The following is a 19,243-nucleotide window of genomic DNA, read 5'->3' on the forward strand; positions in this document are numbered from 1 at the left end:
CAGGGGGCCATTTGTCGGTCCAGGGGGGCGAAAATAGCCAAGGGGGCGATAGGGGGGCGAAAACGGACGAAGGGGGCGATAGGGGGGCGATGGCGCGTTGAAATGGCAATATTGGCTTCCATGACCGTAACTGCCTCGCCCAAACCCCCAATTGGGATGGGGGCCCAGAGCTCAAAGGGGGCCTACAATTTTTTTGTGAATTAACATTAATTATAGAGTATTATTTTGGAAATTTAGGCAACTTTTTCAAAAGATTTTCACGATGCGTGCCATTTCGTGGTCACATGTTTCTTGCTTATTGGATCCCCATCCCCCAAGAAATAATACGCATGAGTTATAGAAATGGGCATCTCGGCGTCAGCGATTATCACACCATGACGCACCAAGACATAGTTTCAGGCCATGTAATATGCGACTCCGAGAAGTGTGCCAGAACGAGAAAACCTTGGCGGAAAAGGACTGCCTTCATGCTGACCGACTTCGAGATATATACGATATACATATATATTTAATTGTCCATAGGCACCTAAATGGCTGGCGCCAAATGTTCCTGTCCTGGCAATCAGAACCCAACAAAATTCCATCTCGCAGAGAAAAAATAATTGCCAGTGCAGAAATACCAATTTAAAATCGTGTGCGTCTTTTAGTTTAGTACGTATGGGCGATGTGAATATCTTTTGACATAGCAGACAGGCCACGAAATTTCATTACGTAACAAAGTCATTATACCCACAGGTCCGCCCGAATATGGTCAATTATTTTTTACGGGCCCTACATTTTCCAAGACACCTCACTCAGCTTTAGCCGTAAATCTGAATACATGAGCGGAGAGAGGATAAAAATTGACAGCAATATATATGCAATTCCCGGTCGTATTGGCCGATTCAATCATGAATGATAGAAATTTTTCGCGCTTCGCGCGAATTAAACCGACTAACTAAAGAGTCCAACAATTTGTGCTGAGAAGTAGCGGTAAAAATTATCGGGGAGTTGGGTCTGAGGGGTGCAGAAGTTTGCTTTCTCGCTCTATGGAGCGGGGATCAAGACCAACGTATCGGGGGGGGGGGGGCTGAGGAAGTGCTGTTACGGTCCTTTGGAAATCAAGTCGGAGAAATCACCTTTTTTTTAGTCAACTCACCAAAATTCAGCTGGAAAAGTGTAATTTCGAGGTCGAGCCGAAAAGTTGACCTTTTTTCTTAGTCAACTCGCCGGTGATTTCAGTTTGTATGCCCATTTTCCGGTTCCCAATATTTGGGGGGCGATGATCGGTGTGGAGTTTGAAAAGGGGGCGATGAGCCGAAAAAGGTTGGGAACCACTGATATAGACGTTTTCCGGAGCAATAAATGACACGAGTGCGCGAACGAATTGTGCAAACAAAGTCATAGCCCAGTGGTCGGGAACCTATGGCTCGCGAGCCATATATGGCTCTTTTGGGTATAAGATATAGCTCTTCGAGAAATTTTCAATTTTGTACCTAATTTACCAATATTCCAGCAACTCGTCGGTAAATTTTCATGACAGCGAGAATAATTATTCTTGTGGCAGCATAAACATGTCTTTTAGAGGTCAATACAGTGGGGTATCCAGGGTTAGGGGCTCGTACCACCCTCTTTTCAAAATCGTCAAATTTAAGTTGCTGTCGAACCAGACCGGCGACAAGCACCACTCACGAATTCGATCTAACTATCGCACACCTAGAAATCTTGGATTCCACGATACCTTGATTGACGAAAGAGAATAGCAGACCTGGCGACACTTGTAGGACAATGCAGTTTTCAAATACACATTGTCTTTCTCATCTACGCCGAGAAATGCAATGTTTTGGAAGTGACATTCACAATTGAAAATTCAAAATAAAAACAACGCCGCAGCTTCTTTACTGGTTAGTAGCTTTCTAGCACCGCCGTAAAAATACAGGTGAGTAACGCAGCATTACGTTACGCCGGATATTTTAGAAGTCGATCAATACTTGGATTTTCAGAATCAGCGCGACAATTACATTTGATTAATATCAGTGATCACAAATTCTAAGCTATTTACGATGAGTTGCGCTGTTACACACAGTTGAGGGTTCACCCGTCTGTGCCTCATCTGGGCCTTACCTCTCTATTCTTGCTTTGTATACGTATGAAAATTCCGTGATTTTGGGAATAAAATTATTCAAAATCTAGTCATTCATAAACATTGATAGAAGGTACCAGTAACCCTTGAAAGGTTCACAATTTTCATCACTCATCCATGACGACATCTGAGGCACTGCCTCACTTTGATTCCAGAACCCAACGTTATTGACGTATCACGTGGTGGGTATGTACCGCTGTAGTGACCATGTTTGGCTCCACCTATCCACGTGGGCAAAAATTATGACGTACACTGCGAATCCCATGTATTAGTGCTACCAATACGTCACGGATGTCAATTGTGACGTAACAGTTGATTTACAGGTATGGCTCTTTGGGAGTTAAAATTGAAAATATTGGGCCAATAAGGCTCTTCCGTCGAAAAAGGTTCCCGACCACTGTCATAGCCAAAAAACAGATCAGGTGAATTCATGTTTTCAAATCCAAAGCTTGTTCCATACTTGATATTGAAATCGAAACCCAAAATTTCAGTCATATCATACTCACTGCTTCCATCCAACTCCGAGCACGGTAATGATTGGACTGGTATTCGAAAGTCAAATAAAAGTGGAAAAATTATTGAAAATATCAGGCTCAGCTACAAATAAATCGTAAGTCCAAATCAGGTACCAATCCGAGCAAAATCTGGAAATCCAATGTGTTATTCAAATTCATATCCATGTTCAGTTCACATTGCTCACTTCCGAGATACTGGAACATAAACCGTAATAGATAAGCCTATATCGTGATTGAATTCCGTATAGGAAAAGTTCGATAACTCGGTAAGGAAAGAGAGTTTTGCAGAGGATGGTCAAGGCGGGTGCATCATCACAAATCATCTGTATGAGTTTAATGTGTGGCTTGACCTCTGGGCAATCCCTGAGCCTCGCTCAAGGAACCCCTAGTGTTCCTTGGAACATCGGCAGAGAACCATTGCAATGGACATTGAAGATAGAATCGGCATTTCAAAAGGTCGGGGTCTTGATTTTGTATCCAAACCCTCTGCGAGCGGCACTGTACAGTGTACACGGTCTGAACCCACAGCATCCAGAGTTCGGCTATTGATAGCGTCTAATTGCCTGAAGCCGATAACTGCGTGTCATCACAGATCATATGTAAGAGCTGTGTGTGTCTTATCCTCCTGTCGAACCCCTGAGGACTGGCTGACTACGTGGAATACACGCTACCACTGATTCAAAATAAAACTAAATTGAAGACAAACATCTTTGAAACATAGTTTCTATTATGATTTTTAGTCAAGACGTCACGAATCTTTATTTGTGGCGTCACAGTGCAAGGACATTGACAATAGAAAGTGTTCAGTCAATATTGCGCCCTTGATCAAAAATATCTCTAACCAGGACTACATTGATATACAGCATTTGTACAGTCGGCGGTCCTTATCATCAGATCCAAGGACGTGGCCAGAAAAACATTTTTAGGGGGCAAAATCTGGTGAGGTAGAAGTCCCCCCTGTCAACGATATGAAAAAATATAGTAAGAGAAAAGACGTTCTTAGTCCCGTATTGGGTGAAAAACACAACTTGTAAGGTGTCTATTCACCCACAGACATAATGTTATGGAAGATCACTGTGCATCTGCTTCAAAGTTAATAGATGAATTTGGTCAATAATATTGATACTCGCAATTGCCTTGGACAGACACTCCATTCGGAAATCAAAGGGACTTCTGGGGGCTTCGTCCCCTAGACCTACCTTGTCATGACTACTCGAAAGCCCGACTTCATTGTCATGTTATAGACTAGGGTCACCATATGTTCTCCTTTTTGGCAATTCGTCCTCCTTTGCAGCTCTTAGCGCTAAGATAGTGTATAGATTCGAGTGAAAATGGGCATAAATGACGCTGAATAAGAAATTCGTGGTTCAAACGAAAGTGAAGACTTTATTTTTTTTAGTCAACCAACATGAAGCGTGAAAGAAAAACCGTATTTATGGAATTGATCCGGAAAGTAAACCTTTTTTTAGTCTACCAACCACAATGTCATGGAAAGTTTAACATTTTTTCCAGATTTTAGTCCAGTGTTTAAAGTCTGAAAATTTTGAAAACTTGTCCTCCTATCCCGATTCCAAAATATGATACCCCTATTATAGACACACCGTGCATGCCTTATAATGCGAAACGCAGAAACAAATCCTAGTTCATGACTATGGTGTTAAAGTAGTCAAGAAAGCTACTCAAGTCGAAGTAGAAGTAGCGACGGAAAAAATCTACTCAATTACGAGTAGAAGTATTTCTTCCATAAGCAACCTAAAACTACTTCAAGTAGAAGTAGAATTGACAGGATTTAAATCTAATCAAGTCAGTAAGTATTGTGAAAACGATCCTAATTCGTTTACATCGATTGTCAAAAGGCGCAAATTGAACTATGCGAAAGGTGCCGAGCTTGATTCAAATTGATGCATACCATGAGGTATGCAATTTAGGACAGCATAAGCATTCGTCCGCATCATGGGATGAAAATGAAGGTATTGATATGGAAATGCGATACTTATCTTCTGTTTTCTCGAACAGCACGTTTTAGAAAATATCATGGTATGGCACCATCCCCCATAATATAAGGCCCGTAGCTTAGTCGAAGAGCAAAACGGAGAAGTTGTATAGGATACGGTGTAAACACTTCGCGCGATTAGTAAACGTTAATAAAAAATATGTTGGACCGTAAAAATGCCATATTGTGTGGCTTTATTTCCGGAAATTGAAGGCATTACTACATTTGCTATATACTTCAACATGTATGTTATCCAGACAAAAATCCGGTGATAATTAGAACTATAAGTATATGATAGGCCTACTGGGAATTGAAAGTGAAGTAAAAATACTACTTCTAAAAGCGGAACATGTACTTCATGTCTTTAATCCAGAAAGTTTCCAAGGTGGCATGCTAAAACAGCTCAAAAACTAAAAAAAAAGTCAAGAGTCCACTTTTCCCAATTAGGACACGTCATAGACATGCTAGATTACGATATGATAATTAAATGCTAGATTGCGAGACATCAGTTTCGAACGTTATGATGAGCCATATACACTGTGATGAAATATTTCATATGGGTGAAGGGCGACAATGTGGTGTGAACGGAACCACGCCAACCCGCTACCTAAATTATATTCACCGATACTATCGTGAAATTATACTGGTTACCCCGTATCCACTGCGCACGAAGCGCGACAAAAATTCTGGGCTTTACTCAACTTTTATGAAATAAATGTTGGTACTCCGTGAAAACAGCCCCGAAATTGCTCAGGCTATCTTCCTGATTGGAGGATTGAACTGTTTCGTTACTGACCACCTCTGCATATATAAAAATGTGTATAAATATATCAACGGCAAGTGGCACGCAATTATTCATCTTGAGCTGTATGTTCTTAACACACGGTAAGACTATTCATTAGTTTCTGAATGGTGAGCGTCGGACGGGCCACTTGTAATTACTTACTTAGTTGAAACCGCTGCTGTTATTTCTTGACCTCTGAAGAAAGTTGTCGTTACTCAGAAGATCGCTCACACACCACCACCAATTAAAAGAGAAATTTGGTCTTCGGTGAGATGGGCACGATTCCCAATTTTCATCTATTCACGGGGTGCAATATTTATTGCCTCTGCTCGTTGCATTTGTACCACAGGACTCAGATTGCAAGGACATGACCATTCTGCGTGATCTTCGGCCAAGGTTCTAAAGCCGGCGATCTTCCTGGGATCGCACATATAGTGTTGGCTAAAAGTTATCCGCCTTGGTGTGTCTTTTTGGCGTCGAAAATCTGGTACCTAATAGTCCCGCAAGCGCAGGCAGCACACATGAATAAAGTTAGATTCAATTCTGTACTTCATGCGTAATATTATTTAGGCCTATTTTTGATGTTGATTTGTCGAGTGGTGGGTATTCAACAATTACGAAACCAATGCGGAGCGCAAAGAAAAACTTCAAGTTTAAAATATCTGCTCCAAAATACCGCACTTCGTGTTAATTTACGAAAAACTTCATTTCTTTAGGGGGGGGATCGCATGGCACCTTTGGTCTCTCCTGGCTTCTCCAGTGACCCCATTCCGTTCCAATGATCCGCTACGGTGATGTCGTGTAGTAAACTGCTGTAGTAATCAGTCATTTTGTTATGTATGTTTTACTAGCGTATGATACTATATTCTATATTAGAAGTCCGATGCCTGTTTTGCGTCTGGCTTCATAGGCAAGGGAACTGGGAGCAGGCTGACTCAATTGGAGCTGCAGCAGTTGATATCGTGGAATGTTTTTCGTCGGTTGTGATGTGGTCAAGTTCTGCATACCTGATGAAACAGCGCTCGTTATCACAGAACGGTCTGTTATATAGGCTACATATTCTGGGCCAATGTCTGTGTGTTTGATTGAAGAACTGCTTCAAGATGTCTCGACATTTTCTTATCTTAGTGCGACTGGTGGATGTGAATTAATTTCATTTGAAACTTAAACTTGAAATTACATGTCATGTGATGTCGGTATGTCACTGATGTGATTGCTATGTAACAATTGAAATTTGAGAACCTAGTTGGGTGATAAAAGCTGGTAACAGTCTATAGTAGTATTGCTCATTCTTGCCACAATATTTCATTTTGATCTGTAATGTGTTCAGATTCATCGGTATATTGATACATGCATTTTCACTAGATAATGTTTTTGGTGCTGTCATTTCAACCTTGCTACATTTGTTTGCAGAAAGTGTACTGTACAGTGTACACACTACACACACAAGATAGGATGGAATACTACCAGCAGATGATGTTTCTTTCACCATACATCAAGAACAGAGATATTATTAACCATGCTCATTTGTGTATCGCTGTTGAAGACCTGCCAGATATTGAAGAAAGTCAATGATCGGACAGTTAGATTACAGCAGAATACTACAAAGTCACACTGCGTAGCCGTAGGCTATTAGGAATATGTTTTGCCTGTGAAATGAGAATACACTTGAATGCCCTGCTCCCGAAGTTCTGATAAGCTGAAGTGTCAGCATTAGATATTCACTGTGAATTGTGGTGATTCTTGTGTCAAGTTTAATTTTTGACCTTAAATTCCAATGACATTGCTGTGAACTTTAAGATTTATAATCCATTGCTCTAGAGCAGTGGTTCCCAAACGGTGGGGAATTCATTGGTTTCTTGTGGGGAATAGACGCATTTGTTCAAAACTATATACAGGACAGTCTACATATTCACGGAGATACATGCGCAATTACCGTTACTAGTTAACTGCTCTGGAATGTATGCATCGAAAATTATATTGCGTGTTGTTCACAAAACCTCATTTTTGACTCTGGATGGACAATCATGGCGTCCCAAACGCATCCATCACGACTAGTTTGACGCGAAATACCGCTTTCGCGAAATTTTGAACGTTTCTGGTATCGGTTCACAATACGTTTTATGTTGCAGTTATAAGCGATTGTCTTACGTACTGGCGTGGTTGCGTGTGTTTTGTAGACAAACCAGCAAATAGCTGCTTTGTGATGACAAAAGTGCTGGGTAGTGTGGAGCAGGACCGCAATTGCCGCGCCCCAAACCCCCTAATTGAAGGGGGCGAGCTCGAAGGGGCGCTTGATTATTTCGTGAATTAACACAAATTAAAGTTTTTTTTAATTAAATTTATGCCATATTTTCAAAAAATTTTCGCTCTGTGTGCACGATTTAATATTGCCGAATATCTGAATATTGGGTACCCTTCCCCACGAAAATACGTAGGATTTATAGCAATGGAGACTTCGGCGTCGGCCATTACTGCGCCAGTAGTTATTATGATCGGTCGCGAACTAGCGTTGTGGCTTATGGGCCCTCTGGTGAGGTGCCGCGAAACTCGTGTTGGTGATGGCACCCTTTTGACCCCCCTTCCGCTGGTGAGGTGCCATGTGTTCTTATGGGATCTCTGGTGATGGTACCCTTTCGGGTATAGGCTTCGTCGGTGATGTGCCGCGAAAACTCGTGTTGGTGATGGTACCCTTTCAGACCCCTATCGCTCATGATGTGCCATTGTTTCTTACGGGATCTCTGGTGATGTGCGATTGGTTCTTATGGGATCTCTGGTGATGTGTCATTGTTTTCTTATGGGATCTCTGGTGATGTGTCATTGTTTCTTATGGGATCTCTGGTGAAGTGGTGTTGAATATCAAGTATAGTAAACAGCGACGCCATTACTAATTATGTCTATCCCAAATTATTATATATGACGGATTCGAGTTAATCCCAACGTTTACGGTGAATGTGACTTTAATATATCGTTATTCTTATGGGTGCGGTGACACGGTAGCTGATATAGACGCGACATGATAGCGTTACAGTATAGGGATCGCTCACACGGTTCTACATGAAGACACCGTAGTTCAGTCGTGACAAACGACCGATCGTCTCAAGTCTTTTCGCGCTGTGCCTATTGATTTCTACGTAACCTGAATAGTTCTTTCAGATCGGATTATTCGCACCTTCCGTACCGCTGTTTCGCACCTACAGAATAGTCTGCTGTTCACAGTCGCAACAAGAATCACAAGTATGCACTTTTATACATTCATTTATTACTGTGAAATCAAAGTCTTCACAAAAGCACGCACAATCGTATCATTCACTTTTTTATCATCGCCAAAATTATTCAAGTATTCCTTGGTTGAAAATCCTTGAGCTCTTTTTATCAAGAATGCAATAGCATGATCTCCACACACATCGGAAGTTTTACTCTGTAACTGTTTCCCAGTCACGGAAAATTCATCCGGCTCCAGGAATTCGATTATCTGAGGTTTTAGTGGTCCGAAACCCAGTGAATCATGAAAATGAGTATCGTCATCTCTGTATATAGACACCCAGTGAGACCCAGGCAAACTCGACTCGTCGTAATTAATGGTGATAGCAAATTTTCCGCGAATTGGTTTCTGCGGTAACTGGTCTACTGGATAAGTTCCTAGATATAGACTTCGTGTATGAGGATGGGTATAGAGAATATCATTGATCTCAGACGTATTCATATTTCTACAACTTGTCTTTTTTGATTCAACTGTAGAAGATGTTGAAACTCCTTCAAACATAACAAGGTTACGGAGGTTGGTAAAGGCTTCGACGTAGTCAAAACCAGATGCACAGTTCCTGTCTTATGAAGTTGATAACATCCCAAACTATTATCGGGTGTCAAATCAAACACAAAAAGAGTGTACCCATTGACATAATCTTTGCGGGAAATATTTAAAGGTGCCTCGGATTCCCAGCGACCTGTCTGAGAGAATAGTGTCATATAACCTTCGAGTCCGCCGTGTTTATCAAAATCGAAATGAAATTCGCGTCCGTTAATTTGACGCCCATCCACGCTTAAAGAAAGATTTTGAACATCAAAGTGTTTAAAGTTGAATGGATTTTTGGCTCGAACACCGTTAAATGTCGTGGTCTCGACTAAACCAATCACGATCTTCTTTGGCATGGTACCGCTAACTAACTCTCTATCAATTTTCAACAAGCCCGCCGCGAATGTATGAGTCGACATTTGTAAGCGTATCCAGGGATACTTTGCAGTATTCTTCTGTAGTACAGACTTGTGTGCTAAGCTTACACTTTCAGCGATCTTCATCTGTTTGACATACACTTCCATTTCGAGGAAAACAATTTGTACATCCTCCACATCACCAAGAAGACAGAAATTATCTTCGTTACGTGTAAATTTTAATTTCATGTCAACATTATCCAGCATACATCTAGACTGTTCAAAAAGACCCATTCGAATTTTTCCGATCAACTCTAGCGGGGTACTGTTTTTGGTAAGGTCTTTTCGTTTAACATATCCAGTATTCGCTGCACCAAGAACATCCATAGAACCAGCGACATCTTTATAAAAACCTTGTCCTTGCACAAAACTCTCCGACGCACCGTTGGTATCATTCAACAACCGGGAGATATAAGCTTTGTACGCATGACAATTATCCGAATTTGTGATAACCTCATTTGAAATAGTTACATCGATTTGTTTGAAAAGAGAATCCATCATGTTATTGACAAGACCCACTTGCGTATCATTTGCCAAATCAGTTCCATCGCGTTTAGTGAGCTTCAAACGTAATCTCAAGAATGTGTTTTGTAGATCCATATATCGATCCGTCCTTGGTAATTGTACTTCCATGACATTACCTAAACTATGGGGTTTGACGACGACATATTGCGATTCCTCAATACTGGTTTGTGTGTGGGGTATACTAAATATGTTTAATTCGGAGTTATGACATTCTCTGGAACCCGCGTGCATCAACATAGTTCTTAGTCGAATATATCCTGTTGTTTACGACGACGTTTGGATGAAGTGTTCTTTGACTTTGTTTTTTTCCTTTTTATAGCTTTTGGGGTTAAAATTTTATCAATCACTCGACCGCCAGCTTGTTTACTTCTCTTGATAACACTAGACTTGATCGAGTTACCCTGTAATAGATCTCTCGCTATTTCACCTCCAGTCCGTAACAATTGACCGCCAGCGTATTTCGCAATAGGTGTCACTAAACGACCAAGTGATTTAAACAAACTCCCGATACCAGAACCGGCTTGAACTCCACCACTAAAATATCCATAACCATCGCCTGTCTGGTTATAATGACGATGGACAGAATGATGAGCACACGTGAAAACAACTTTCATAATCGCTTCCTAATGTTAAATGTAGCTTGCAATGAACGACTTTTTATATTTATAGGTTCCCCAAACTCATCCCTGAGGTAAAGACATACAGAATCTACAACATCTTTTGAAACAGGGAAATAATACGGATTTGTCGCTATCCAATTATGTGTGACATCGCCAGGTGTCAGCGGTATAACTCGTAATAAATGCGCTAACGTATCTCCAAGTAAGTGAGGGTGAATAATACCACAATACACAAACAAATATTGACCAATTGTCGGTTCGGTTAAAGTGAAATCGATCTCCATGAGGGCTAATTCGCAATATCTCGTCGGGATGTTGTTGATGGTGAGTAGTCTGTGTTCAAAATCAGCACCAAGCATAGAGGTGGTTAACGTCACTATTTGCATCGCGCGTGGAGTGTCAATGTGGTCTCTATATCATGTACTAACTGACCGTATTGGTCCCTGATGGTGATTTTTATATCGCGGATGTGGTTAATCGACACCGGGAAATAGAACGGTTTTTCAAATACAACTTCTTGTCTCGTACACGTCTCGTTATTTACTTGGATCACACGAAGCAATTGACTCATGTAATCACCCACCGGATGATGTCGTAGTACATTGATATACACAAATAGATATCTGAGGTGGGGTTGAGTTGGTTTAGATTTGATCGACGCGACATTACATACTGGTGTCGACACTTGATCAACTACACTGAAATAATTTGTGAATATATCCGTGGGGTGGAGTGTGATATGTTTCGGATAACGAATTCGGAAAAGTTCATCGTTGATTCTTTCGGTGAAACAGTGTTTGAAACTTTCAGATAATATTCTTCGCATCAACTCGAGGTTGTTTGCATAATTCCCAAGTGGTGTTAGGTACGCTTCCACTATTCGATCTTTCTCATTATGTAGCTCCCAGAGTGCTTGATCACGATTGATTATAATTCGATCAAGAGATTCACTGACAAAACTCATATCCATCAGCGCAAGCTCATTACAAATAATTTCATTCGGTAACACCACCGAGAATTCACCTTGGGTGCCAGACAACGTGATGTAACTCATATTGAATCAACAGCTCTACGACGGAAGCGTAGGGTTACTGTCACTGGTGCTTTTCGAAATTTAATAGGGTTGCCAGCTGCATCACGTAGATAAATTCGTATCGTTCTAAAATTGTTTCTCGCTAAAGCAAAGAAGTATGGTTTTGGGAATATATTGATTTGGTTTTCATTCGGTTTAGCGGTTACAGTAACCACCCGTAAAAGTTGTTGCAGCTTGTTACCGTGTGGTCTTGGTTGTATCAGATCGCAATACACATAAACCTTATCAATCCGTTCCAACTTTGTCGCAGGTGTAAATATAAATTCTACCACTCCGCGGCGACGAGATACAACGCGTCTAAATGTTATTATGTCCAACACAGAACCAAGTGGTGTCAGTCCGTAAGGCTCGGGTGAATCATGCGTGGTACGGGGTATGTGTTTGGCGCTAGAGTCTGAGGTGTCGGTATTTATGGATACATCCCGCTTGTGTCTTTTTTTACGCGTGACTAATCTTCTGAATGTGATTCTAAAGTCACCGAATCCTTGTAAAATGAAAATGTCACCCATGTAATATTTCTCGTACGATTCTAACATTTCACCGATGCTGTAATACGAGCCTTCGTGAATATAATACCGTTCGGTGTATCCGTTTGCATCGACAAATCCAAAACCGATACTTCTCGCTGTCACTTCAATTCGCGGCTGAAAATCATGGGGGAAGGTCAGCTCACATAATCCTAGCTCATGGCGATTCATTTCTAATTCTTTATAAAGTTCCGTTTGAAAATCTGTGCTAGTATTCGGAAATTTATCCAAACTCGCATTCGAAGGTAGAGTCAACAACATTTTATTGTTTCTTTCAACATATACGGTAAGGCGATGGATTCGGTAATAAATACCCAAGTGAAGAAGACAGTAGCGTTAAATATATTTCACGATCCACCCCGACGGAAATTTGATATAATGAAAACACGATTACGCACACTAACATACAAATCTGTACAATAAACACAATCTGGTTTTTCAGACTGCTCGAAACTTGACCCATGCGAGATGAGACGGAATCAGAATCCATAATTAGGTTGAACAACATTTTCGGTGTCTATTTATACAAATCCGAGACCCAGGAATTAAATTTAGACGGGTAACCCAACCATTTAACAAGATATTGCGTTTTCTTTCCTTTCTTGCGAGTAGACAGGATTTTTTCGATATTGTAAATATTATTATTTTTCGTTATTGGTTGTAACTCTTCACGCTGAAAGCGACCGTCTATAACTTCACCGTGGTAGTCTTTCAATTGATAAGTAGGAGGGTCACCTTTACGACATTGAGATACGAAAAAGATTTCTTCGGTCCAACTCGCCAAGGCACTTTTTACAAAATTACCACGCAATTTCGAAATCCTGACTGGTGTGCCAATAGTTAGTTTGGGTTTTTTAGGGGTCATGTCACCATATAACCTATGGAAAATTTGTTCTTGATTTGAATAATTAACATCCGCTGGAGGACACCCTATAGCAACGTGAAAAGTAGTGTTATACCCTTGGCATATCTCAGACAGGACATTGACATAATTCAAAGTCTTATTATGCGTGAAATAACGGTATAACACCCGCTTCAGAGTACGAATAACACGCTCACATATCGATGCTTTCAGTTCACTATTTGTATGAAAATGTCGCACATTGTTCTCTTTTAAGAAAGCCTGAAACGCACGATTAGTAAACTCAGAACCCTGATCACTTTGAATTACATGAGGTATACGATCCTTAAATATTTCCTTGAATCCGCGAATATTACCTTGCGAGGTTTTGTTCTTGAGTGGATACAGATATAAAAATCGGCTGAAACAATCGATCGTCACCAACACATATTTAAAATTGTCGTTTTCTTTTGAAAGATTTTGCATATGCATGAGATCGGTTTGATACTGAACACCGAGACCGGATGTAATCACTCTAGGTCTCTTAAATTTCTTTCGATAGGGAAAATGTTTTGTGTACGCGTCCTTGCTCGAAAGAAACTCCTTGACTTTGGCTTTATTCCGCCCTCTAGAGAATACGTATGCACCGCGGTAACTACCAGGTAGCCCTGGCGTGAAATACTTAGTATGGCTCCCATCCATATCGTCTCGGGGTCTTGGGTGTACGACCACTTTTCGTCGGGGCATGCTGAGTCTTTACTTTGCTTCGTTGGCTACTCGGTGATGGTATAGGAATCCTTGATGGTTCACCCTTGATCAGGCGTCGTAGTGCGTCTAACTCACTAGCCGAAAATAGATTCCTTTGTTCTGATATATCGATTTTCATCGGTTGATTCAATGTGTCGTGTTTTGTTTGATAACGATTTAGTGCGTCGTTATATAAGGCTAATTTTCGTTCTTGGGGTATGTTCATATGTAATATGTCGCTCATACATTTGTCGATATCCAAATTCAGTTTCTGAACGTCAGCGTCGTTGACCGGATTCGGGTTTATGAAGATTTTTTTAAATGAAGTCATTTTTTGAAAAGATTACCAAGTAAACCAGTGACGACGGGTAGGATGCTTAATAATAGAGTCATAAACATACCCCCATTCTGATTAAACATACGTTTTTTATGTCGAATAGGGATGTCTTTCCTGACAAGTCGACGTAAACTACATTTATGAGCAGATAGTCGCTTTCTTTTATACTTTGAAAGAGGGATGTTACCGTTTAAAACGTTCTTTGTACAATCACATATACACTCGATCAACTCTTTGCTGGCACCCGATATAATTTGCTTGCGTATCTCGGGTTTACTTTTATGTAGAAACTCTAGTGTGGGTATATGCCGCCGTGTCCGAGCTGGTACCTTCGTCATTTTGAGTTTAAAGTCGTCTCTGTGCTCGGCTATTTATACCAGTGGGCTATAAACCACCATGGTTTCACCAGGAAATATATTGGTCATAACGCGTCGATTTTCAGGTGCTTCTTGCGTGAGATCGAGGAATAAGTAACTATGAGGTTGTCTAGCAGCGTCACGATAAGCCTCTGTTAAAAATCTAGAGTTTGGGTACATTTGTCGACCAAGAAAACTGATCTGCTGTTGGTCGCGCGGATTCTTGAAAATCACCATATACGAGCTTGAAAGACTCAAGTCACGTGCTCCTTTACCCTTGTGGTACAGGTTCTGCGTGATATAGCAAATTGACTTGGCTGAATGATGAGAAAATCTTGTAAAGTAGTCTGCAATTTTCGCCGTCTCAGTCATGAAATCATCCACTATAATCAAGGTGTCTTCAGAGCAAACCTTCAACTCTTCTAAAATATCTAGACCGGCGTGGAATTCTACGTTATGCATCGTCTTGAAAACCTCCTGGTAATTATTGTAACAATATACGACCCTGGACACACTAGGTTTAATCATTGATGTCGCATGCCTAATCAGCTTTGCAACAAAAGTAGTCTTCCCACTTCTTGAAGGACCACTCACAATACACGCGAATGGGTGGATCAATTCCATCATTTGTTGTTTATTGAAAACTCGATAAAGTGCATGTGTTTATATATCAACAAGGTTGGGAATAGCCACTGTTGTAGTCATCTTGTTCTAGTGGAATATATAAACCCAGTAGAGTTCGATTTAACAATTTTCCCTGGGTTATGAAATCTTCATCTGTTCCTCATCGACAGTGGAAGTTGTAGTGTTACAAACGCTTCAGGTCGTCAAGCAGCTGATCCCAATCTGCAAAATAAAAAATCGCATAAGAGGATTCCAGAGGTGGTCAAGGTTGCTCATGAAAGAAGTACTTCTACTTCTACTTTTACTCGAGTAGCTTTCTTGACTACTTTGACCACCTCTGGAGGATTTATAACACGTTCATAGCGCTTTAAAATCTAACAGTGTTACTATACCAAGCTATAGACCTTACCACGGAGCACAAGTTTTGGTAGTCTGCTTTTCATCAATCGGGTATCATCGACGTTAGGAGTTGTTTGATAGAACCAAGAATCATGAACTGTGGTAATTCCCGCTCCAGGGTAATCATCTCTACATGTAAACCATTAAAATCTAACGACATAACAGACTTTAGATAGCGTTATCCATCTGGAAAACAAATGGTACATCAACACACAATAGAAATAAATCACATCAAACAAACAAAATATACAAATAAATTAAAGTCACACAAAATATATACAAGTACACCGCAATAACATTCAATGCCATGCTTAATTTTTTCTTGGGTCACTGTGAAAATGGTTGAGACCACGGAAAGATGCATCGGCGTCGTATCTCACTTCCATCAAACCAGGTTGGTGAAGATAACGAGCATACGTGTCTTTGCAACACTGTCTCGAGCGGTCAAAAGAAGTCGGGTCAGTCAGGAATTCGTTTCGATGCTCATCGCAAAAATAACGTGGAAACCAATTCTCGTAATCGCTGTAAAATTCATTCCTTTTCTCGAAGATGAGAATGTCATCGAGTGGGGCTGAATGAGCGATGAAAAACGAATTGATACCCACCGAAAGTAGCATGAAGCAGTCGGTGCGAAAATATTTGCATAAACAGTCATAAAAAAACGACAACATCCGTAATTTGACATTATTATACAACCAGAACGATACTTGAATGCAGTTATCTCGCTCGATCTTCTGAGGGTACTTCGTTATTTCAAATAGATCTGTGTTCAATTGTTCACACTTGATGAAAAAACGATCCTTCACATTTGCGTTCAATTCACTTTTATCACAGAACGTGGTTTGTTCGAATTTACACGAATTCAATAACTCACGATCATAACAAGAATTCGCAGCGAATTTTTGCGTTAGCCCAATAATCTCCGTGTTAGGATTGCGATCCCCAGCAAGTCGACAGTCTGAGATATTTTTTGTAAAGGTAGCAAAACAGGTCTTTTTGGCGAACTCGACAGCCTCATAAATTTTTGATACCACCAACCCGTGATCTACATACCATTTGATCAAGTCGGAGGTTAGCAAGATTTTCTTACCCCAGTACGACGCAACCAACATGTCAGTGGGTTTACTGGGCGACTTCCGATCTACAGCAAGCTGATTCATGTCACTTTTCATGGTATCGCGAGACACTGTGGTATTTTTGAATATCGGGCGGAGTTCAGCGAATCGCTTTTTCGAATGTGGTCGTGTACAAATATTACCCAGCAAACAACCAAAGAAAGTACCATTCATCACCATCTCCATCAATTTCTGTGGGGTGACAGACTTGGCACGAGTCAGTTGTGGTTGAATGCCATCGAGATATCGCACAATATGAGGATTTCTCTTGTTCTCAATATTCCACTCACATTCCCATTTACATACAACCTGATAATTGAGACTTTTGTAATAATCATGAACACGTTTAGCTCGCTCTCGACGTACTGGGTCATCACATCCGAATCTGCAATCGTGGGCGTTAAAATCGCATCTAAGGAACGATAAGATTATCCCTTGTCCGGCTGAATTACGATAAAACCCATCAGGTCGATAATTGCGCATGCCCACGTGAATTTCAGGTCCGTTAAAAGCGTGGTGAACATGCACCTTATGAATATGGGAATACCAATTCATCCACTGGGTTACAGTCTCTGAGCATTTCGGCGCGGTCTTGACAGGTTTGAATTTAGTACACTCGGCGTCGGTTGGTTGCCAACGTATCGCAAATCCGGTGGGACTTGGTCGACTTAAAGCATACAGATAGAGTGAGTCGCTGGTCAAACTTGTTATATGTTGCGCAACCTGTGCATTTTCCTTATAGAAATATTCTTTGATTCGAGTTACACCCGGTTTTGGGTATCGATGGAAAATGATCGATGGTCCACCCCCTAAATTATCCCTGAATAGCGCAAACAGATCTTTATGTTTGTCGTTGAACATTGCGAAATCACGCGGGATGCTATTAAAAAGATGTCTCGATACAACCCCGAGCAGGCACACTGCATCTTTGAATATATCAACATTGAATTGACTTTTGAAAGATTGGAATTGTTTTTCTAAAACCTCTATGAGGTAGTGAGTATCGTTCGCGTTGCACCATTTGAGATAATCACACAGAGAGGTCATTTTGTTGTCGTTCCAAACCTTCAAACAGTTTTCATATTCAGCTGTGGATATATTGCAACCTTTTGGTGGGTTGTGAAACTCGTCGTGCCTAGGAAGACTCGAGTTATCCAACTTTTCCAAACTAGTCAGAAACTGGTATGGAAAGTGAGCTTTAGCGGTGCTACATTTGAAGGACTCCAAATATGAATCATACGAAAAATCGGGTGTCAAGTAATTCACAATGTCCAAGAATTGAAGTCTGTTGGTTGTCATTGAGAGAAATTTGTTACCTCGTTTCAGTACACTAAGATTGTCGTCAGCGAGAAAACCAAACAAGTACGCTTTGAGCCAGTTCAAGTCATACCGACCACCGTTGAATGATAACACAGGAATTTTACGTAAATAACTCATAAACTCCACTTGCAAACGTTCAAGGGGTATTGGGTGTTTCGAAGGATCAAGCGCTTTCATTTCAGTAATTTTTGATTTGAGTATGTCCAAGTAGGGTTGATATTCTGTGAGCGACAGTCTGAATGATTCGCTTTGAATATCATGAAAATGGTCAATCATTTGTGCGCACAAATCGTTTGTATCCCCGCTCGAGACAATTACATGCGACTCCGAGTAACCTTCCACATTAGACGATATACTGACGCAGATGGGATGTTCTGGTGCTCTCGCAAAGTTTTTGAGGTATCATACACACTCTCTATACTGAACGCGATGCGGTATTTGAAATAACGAAGCTGGTGGGGAACGAATACCCCTTCAAGATCGAGTCTTTCGAAAATATTCAGAGGAGGGCTATAAACCCCGCCGGGAAACACTTCAACGGACCCCGTTACACATTTGTGTCTGCCCAATTCATGTTGTAAATCAAAGAATTTTTCACAAGTATCACAATGATAGCTCTCTGCATAACGGTTCACATTTGTAATTAAACAAAAATGGCGATCCTCTAAATGTAGGTAAACAGGTTTCGCCTCAAACGTACTGCGCCGGAGTGCGACAGCTTTGCCCTCAGTTTTGGTGTACACGAATATGGCGATATTAAACAAGACCTCGATATCATTCAACATGTCAAGAGTTACGCCAGATTCTACATTGATCCCATAAACCGAAGTGAATTGTTGAGCCATTTCCTTTGTATCTTTACCTAGTGAATGGGCGATGCAACGAAAGGCGCAAAGATTGTCATTGTACAGTTTCTTATTTTTTCGACGTGTAAATGTCAAGATGCATTTCGATTTTGTAAGCCATGTCGGTAGCTTAATACCGGTGCAACCAATCAACATACCATCGGTAGGATATACATAAAACTGTACATTAGTCAGACAGACCACCCGATATTTTGTATCAGGTCGAGAGTCTTGTAGGAAATCTAGCGCGGTTTCCAAGTGTATAGAC

General features: G+C 40.8%; 1 long non-coding RNA gene across 1 annotated transcript; it reads right to left on the reverse strand.

Annotated features, from left to right (window-relative positions):
• Positions 1-15,290: 15,290 nt before the first annotated feature.
• Positions 15,291-17,914, reverse strand: LOC145449875 (uncharacterized). The gene is made up of 2 exons (XR_013918374.1): positions 15,706-17,914; positions 15,291-15,518 (listed from the first exon to the last, which is right to left on the reverse strand). It is a non-coding gene; the product is annotated as an uncharacterized LOC145449875 (long non-coding RNA).
• Between the last annotated feature and the right edge of the window lie 1,329 nt (positions 17,915-19,243).

This window comes from Botryllus schlosseri, chromosome 11 (assembly GCF_051294905.1).
Source record: "Botryllus schlosseri isolate E-star chromosome 11, Bs_hap1, whole genome shotgun sequence".
Lineage (NCBI taxonomy): Eukaryota > Metazoa > Chordata > Ascidiacea > Stolidobranchia > Styelidae > Botryllus > Botryllus schlosseri.